The following is a 7,263-nucleotide window of genomic DNA, read 5'->3' on the forward strand; positions in this document are numbered from 1 at the left end:
CTGAACGGCCACTGACACCCTGGAGCTCACATCTCCAAAAACGTCGAAGCAAATTTTCAAACGGACTTTTCTCTTTATTAACAAGCCACATTTTTTAAGTCTGAACAAGTACATTCTCACCTAAAAAAAAAAAAAAAAACTCTTAAAGGGGTCATATGATGCCTTGTTTATTCCATGCTCACCTCATAAGAACTTCACAGATGTACTGTACCTGGCACAGAAATCAATGCTCACATGGGTATTAGAATGCATTCAGGGAACAATTTCACAAACAGATGATTATGAGAATACAACTAGCTACTTCAGCTATGTATATTAGTTTGAGGCTTTTTGATTTGACAGTTTCAGTAACAGCTTTGGATGAGGTGCACTTACTTACTTATTTATTTATTTATACATATCTGCGTCCCCAGAGGTTGTTATTTTTCTTTCCCTAGGAGCATAATTTCAGGTTTTGTCAGCAGCTAAGTGTATCACACTATCACAATCGAAGTATATTTGGTCTTTTAATTTAACAACTTACCAGAAAATGGGTGACTTCATTGACATAATTCATAATTTGTTCATTTTAACACAATAGGTGTGAACTAAACCATAACATAAATTAATATACACATACATATACTTACATTACATACATTAAATGCATATAGATATGATTCTGTCTTGCTACAGTTTGCTGCTGCTGCTACTACTGCTACTAAAAATAATAATAATAAATACATGTATTTATTTATTTAATTTGCAAACCTTAAGAGGGTAGCATAATATTTTATTCAGTCCTGTTATAGTTAAAAATAGATTCTGCCCTGGTATTATTTGCAAAAACAAATAAATACATATTTTATTAATGTATTAATCAAACCATAACAGGACAGCATATTAATTAATTCTTTTTTTTTATGGTCCTGTTATGGTTTGTTCTTGACTGGTATTAGTAACACAGAGCACTGCGGAGTCCCAGCTCTGCATTCATATTTATTTCTAGTATGCTTTTGACGAAGTCAAACTGGTTTAAATGAATCATGAGTGCTTTGGTGAGAAAGAAAAGGTGGTCAGCGGTACCAGACTGAACGTTTGGATTTACTGAACTGAAAAACACAGTCTACAGGCTGAAAGCTCATTACTGAAATCAGAATTTGTATCACTGCATTGTGGCATGATGAGGTCAAAGTTCAAGTCAGGATCTGAAAACATTTAGATGTTTGTGTTGGGCTTTTGCTTTTGGTTGCTGTCTCTTTTACTATACAGGACAGTTAGGAAGGAATTACTGGGTTTACGACATGAAGCAGATCAGATTTGACCCAGAAAGCTCATGGGAGGACTACAATGTCTCAACAGCTTTTATGTGAGAGTCTGTGAAGCACCACACATCCTTCATCTTCACTTTTATATTCACAGACCGCAGATCTCACATAAAAAGGATGAACAGATCGAGATTTGATCTCAGAATTAACGCTTCTCTGGGTTTTGGGTAAATACTTAAAGAGAGAAATGGCTCATTCGGTAAAACCGTGTTGACTAAATAGGGACTAGTATCAAACACATTCATCTCTGGTCCTTAGATTAGCATCTCATCTGCTGAGCTGTGTATATACTCAGCCAAAGGCAATAAGTTTCCTAATGAGCCAACGCACTGTAAAACAAACATTAATATTAAGCAACAGACAATAAATTGCTTTTGTAATGTTTATGTACAGAGCTCCTGAAATCTATTTGTTCTATGCTGTAGAGTCCCAGTCGAATTAATATAACTTAAATCTTTCCGAAAAAAAGAAAAGAGTATAAGGAAAAGGTGTATTTAAAAGATTTTGGCTTATAAATTAAACGTGGGTGATTAATTCATGACTAATCGTTAATTACAAACTAATCTGTAATAAAATATACACAAAAAATAAGCGAATGAATTAAGCTACATGTTCAGGATATCTTGTATTTTATATAATGATGTCAGATAAATATATTAATCAGAGAACAACTGCATGCCAAGTCTACTTGTGAAACAAATTAGGTTCTTTTATAAATGTATGTTTTCCCAAGATTAACGCAATACTCGCTTGCTAAAGCAATTGTGCATTTGCCATCAGAAACTGATTCTTTTGTGGGTTTTAAACAATGCAAATATCCCAGCGCCCTCAGAGAAAAACAGCTTTTGCATTCCACACAGCACACACGATCACAATTACATTTTTATCAATGTCGCCGTAAGAAGGGGCTTTAATTTAGGGTGGAAAACTCCATTTCTAAACTAACTGCAAACAGTGGGTTACAAAGACAAAGAGTGCATACATGACTATATTCCAATATGAGGCGCTTTTGCCCCTATTAGTAGGAATTTAAAAAAATATATGGTGTTGTGATTTAAATATTACCCTTTATTTTATGTAATGCCTTAATATTAACCCTAAATTTAATGTAACAAGAAAAAACAATACTGGTAGTCCAATAAACAAAAACAGCTCATGAAAGATCAATAACCAAAATTAGAACAATATTGGTGTAAGTATGATTAGAACCACAGGTATATCATACATTATGTATATTTCTAGTCTTACAAATTAAATATTAGATAAGAAGAACAAGCAGATTAATCTAGTCCAGTGCAATAAACCCAAATGTTTACCATCAGGACCGAGCAGCACCACTGCATCTAATTGCTATTGCAAAGGACGACATTTGAAACCCATGACAGCACTAAAGATAGCACTAAAATTCAAATGCAATATTCCACATACAGTGACCAAGGTCTCGGAAGCCAGTTAAACTTTCAACAATGAGAAAGACCTGGCGTTGCAAGTCTTTTATTTCCTACAAAATTGAATTCAGTCTCTCCAAACACTGCTGCTCTTGATCTCTTATGCTCAAAGCAGCCATGTTAAAAATGACTGTAATAAGATTTTTGGGTACTAAATTAAAGTGACTCCAGTAGCAGCAGAACCCATTATTTGTGTAATGGAGCATTTGCAGTGGAGACTAAGAGCATGATATCACAGAGACGCTTATTTTCTTGTGAACAGCGTTGAGTAAAGCAAACACAACAAAGCTTTGCTCAACCACCACCTTAATCACTGTCAAACTCGCACACACAGCCCCATATGGTGAAGGTACAACAATCCTGGATGCTCAACTCAAAATGCCTCGAGTGCCCTCTACTGGCTACAACGGATCGGGTGCGAACGCGACCGCGAACGGACGACCAGGTTGTTCAGGGTAGACTATGGCCTGTACTGAAACTAGCCCTGATATTGACTGTATTAAAAATAATAATAATACACATAACAGTGTAAATATTAGCAGATGCTATTCCAAATACGTATGGCAGCTGTAATGACAGTTTCAAAACACCTTCAGTGAATTAAAAGCTCTTACCTCTGCCTTAAAAAAACAAATTGATGAAGAACTTTTTCGATTGTTGCTGGGCTTCCGGTACTATATTCCGTCTAAACGCAGAGTTTCAGACCCGCCTGAAGTCCAGTGTGCAGCATAAGTAACTCCATGTGCTCCGGCACATTACATTACACTCACCTGACGCATTTAAAGCGGTTTGTTTGAGTTTGACGCTGGATCGTCAGGTGACGCGACCATCATGGGGGATCAGTATGTAGGAGAAGTCCTCAGTCTGTGTTTGCAAAGGCTTGCTATAGAATAAGCTCGGTTAGATATAATTGGCCCTGTTTATTTTTTTTATTATTATTATTTTTTTAATGTCATGTTATTGTGACGTCAAAGCTGAATTTTCAGCATCATTACTCCAGTCTTCAGTGTCACATGATTCTTCAGAAATCATTCTAACATGCTGATTTGGTGGTCAAGAAACATTTCTTATTATTTTCAATGTTGGAAACAGTTGTGCTGCGTAATATGTTTGTGGAAACCATGACACGTGTTTCAGGATTCTTTGATTAAATAGAAACAGTGTTGGCAGGGTTGCCAAAAGCTTGGAGTGAGGTTTTTTTTGGGGGGAGGGGGGGCTTGCCTGCTGCACTGGGGACATCACATGCATGTGCGAGTCATGAAAATTATGAAAATAAATCTAGGAATTATTTGATTGTTGGATTTTAAATCAGCGGGGTTGAGGCATCAAAAGTAACTAAGTAACTAAGCTGCTTTATGGATGGTAACTGTAATATTATTACTGCAATCTTATTAGTAATTAGTTACAGTACTAGTTACTGCAAAAAGTAATATTATTACAGTAACTAAGTTACTAGTTACTGCCCAACACTGAATAGAAAGTTCAAAACAACAGCATTCATTTGAAAAATATATATTTAGTAACATTATAAATGTCTGTCACTTTTCGTCAATCTAATGTGTCAATGCTGAATACAATTAAAGAATGGTAGTGTGTAGTTGACATACACACTGTAAAAGTTTTTTGTTTTTTTACGATGTACTTTTGCTGAGGTGAAATTAGTCTCCATCTTGACTCAAACCTAAAACAACATTACTATTCTGGATAGCAATCACCCCTCTGAAAACGGTATGCCCACTCTACGATAAAACAGATGCTTTAAACTTAAATAATATGTCTGGATGGGTGGATGTCCAAAATCACTGAAGGTAAAATAAATGTTCATATGGATGTCGAAAAGAAGGGAAGTCAAGTCAATTTCAGTGTAACATGAGGGATAATTTAGGAATTTGAAAATTGTAGTGTGTATTGTTTCAGCAGAGCTTTTGAAAGCCAGGAGTACTTTTTTTTTTACATTTTTACTTCTGAGGAAAAAAGAGAAAGTGGCTATTTGTTAAAAGTATATGATTATCACAAATTACCCACTTGTTATTGTTAAACTTCCTGTAAAAGCTTCATATCTTTGTGCTAGAATTATTAAAAAAAATACTGCTTTTAGAAAGCATGTCTTGTCTTAATAGTCGTTCTTTGATCTGCATATATATTTTGCCATACTGAAATCTCACCAGTTGTCTTTTGTCTACAAGAGTTAATTGAGGTGGCGAGGAACTTTGAAGCTGCCCAGAAGAAATGGCTTCATGCAGAGCTGGAGCTGAAAAACAGAAGGAGCTCCTGGTAAAGTCTGATGTGGCTCGAGCTGCTCTGGAGGTCAAACTCAAACATGCTCGAAACCAGCTGGACGTGGAGATCAAGAAACTCTATAAAGCTGAGGCGGACTACCAGTGCCTGGTTAGTTAAGAAATTAAACCATAGTTCTTATCACTTGTGCAATAATTTGAAGAAGCTAGATTTGTGTTTGTACCACTTATTATTATTAATTATTCATTCATTCAGTTTTTGTTATGCAAAGTTTTTTTTTTTTTACATGGTGGTATATTTTTTTTTTCCATTTATTTATTTTTACTGATTTTTTTCACCCTCTTGAATTAAATGGGCTGTTTAGCTACTGCACCTTTAAGACTTGTATGTAAATGTTGAAGTTGAAGCCAGCAAGCAAAACTTTGCCCATTTGGTCAGTGCGACAGCGACATAACATGACATAGACTTAGTGAAGGGCGCCATTGAGTACAGGGCCATGTGGATGTGGGCGGTCATAACTCATGTCTTAATGTGCACAGAGAGTTCATAAAATAGAAGTTCTCTGTGATTTATTGACCATTGTTGTGAGAGTTTATTAAGGATACTTATGGTATCTTTATCGCTCATTAATTCATTTGACAGGAGTGGCAGATGCAGTTGATATGTGGCGTTCTAGTGCATGACAGCAAGTCAAGTGCTTGTCTCAATGATGAACAGAGGTCAATGCTGACCAGCTTCAGTCAGAAAGCAGCCAGTGTCCCACAGCACCGAGGAAAACAGTACCTTAACGTTCAGCAAGCTCTTCGTTTTGTTCTCAGTTCACTGGAGTTTTTCCCTCATTCGCAATGCTATTTTCGATCTTGTGTCTTTATATCAGGTTATCAGGGATTGATGAGTCCTCCTTCCTGTCACACTCTGACATTAGTTATGACAGAACGGATGATGATTTGGTGGAATATCACATATAGCATCAATTTTATTCTTGATTTAGGATGATTGTCAAACACAAGCAATGTGCATATGCATAAAAATCACTAAAAAGATCGAAACAGTTGTTTCTGAAAATTATTTCATGGTATGAATTCTAGGACTTGGACAACACAGCGTTTGTTAAGCCTCTCAAGTCAAGAGCTCGTGAGAGAAGAGTAAGTGCTACCAGTTTCTAGATTCTAGTATAGACGGTTTCAACGGCAACAACATAAACAAACGTTACTGCGCATGCGTGCTTTTGTGGCCCTAACTTAACTTCCGGTAGACTTCCAAATAGAATCAATGACAACAGCTAAGTAGTCCCTTTAGAGTAGATTATTTTTGATAAGTAAAATATGTTTGCTGCGTAAATCAGACGGACTTACTGAAAATGCAAATTCATTCTCTGCCAGCAGGAGGTGCTTTAAAGCGGGAGAAGCAGAGGTTTCCCCAGTAACGGCTGTACACAAATCAGCACTGAGCTCACAAACGCTGCTTTATCAGGCATATAACAGGCAAGATTAAATGAAAATGACATCGAAAATTTTCTAAAGATAGTCTTCCTTCAGAAATACAATGAAATAAAAACACCTGCGCCTCGTTATGATTTTTAAATGTGCAGTACGTGCTCATGTTTATTCAACGAAGCCTTTTGGAAAATCTGTAATTTTTGATATTGTGGCGAGCGCCACAAATAAATAAATGTATGGGAAACACATCCCACAGCACAACCACCTGAGCCCAACTTCAGTCTACTCATCACCTTAACTTTAACTGCGTTTGTAGCCTGTGCCATAGCCAGACTGATAAACAAACACAGACCGGAAGTTAACTTCGGTCCAGGCGCGTGCGCCCGATGAAACCGTCTATATGGAATAAATGGAAAGGCTGGGATTCCAAATCTAGTCTAAAGTAGCAAAAATAATGAATGAATTAAATATTTAAGGTAAAGTTATGAATTATAATATAATTAATATATATAATATTTTATGAATTATTAGATTCATTTGTGTAGCACACTTAATATTCCCATTTCTTTTTTAGATTTCTCAAGTTATAAATTACACAACATTATGTCTGTTGTGAAGTGCTAGTATATATTGTAGTTTTGTGCTTGCCCTTAATGTATCTCACTTCATCACTGTTTGTTTTTAGCGTTCATCAATGGGCCCAAGTGTTGGTCCTCTGATTCAAAAACGAGGAAGAGTAAGCAGGCGTTCTGGAGATCTCCTGGGGGCTAGACCACTAAGGTTGGTAGAAGTTTATTAATGCTACAATTTATTTTTATTTTCTCAATTGTC

General features: G+C 36.2%; 1 long non-coding RNA gene and 1 pseudogene across 1 annotated transcript; both read left to right on the top strand.

The window, feature by feature from the left end:
- The first annotated feature begins 3,568 nt into the window (after positions 1 to 3,568).
- Positions 3,569 to 7,263, top strand: part of LOC107676216 (rac GTPase-activating protein 1-like) — a 12,516-nt pseudogene continuing 8,821 nt past the window's right edge.
- LOC107676219 (uncharacterized) lies at positions 5,870 to 7,182 on the top strand. The gene is made up of 3 exons (XR_001632711.1): positions 5,870 to 5,943; positions 6,082 to 6,138; positions 7,118 to 7,182. It is a non-coding gene; the product is annotated as an uncharacterized LOC107676219 (long non-coding RNA).

This window comes from Sinocyclocheilus anshuiensis, unplaced genomic scaffold, assembly GCF_001515605.1.
Source record: "Sinocyclocheilus anshuiensis isolate Anshui unplaced genomic scaffold, SAMN03320099.WGS_v1.1 scaffold4043, whole genome shotgun sequence".
NCBI classification, from domain to species: domain Eukaryota; kingdom Metazoa; phylum Chordata; class Actinopteri; order Cypriniformes; family Cyprinidae; genus Sinocyclocheilus; species Sinocyclocheilus anshuiensis.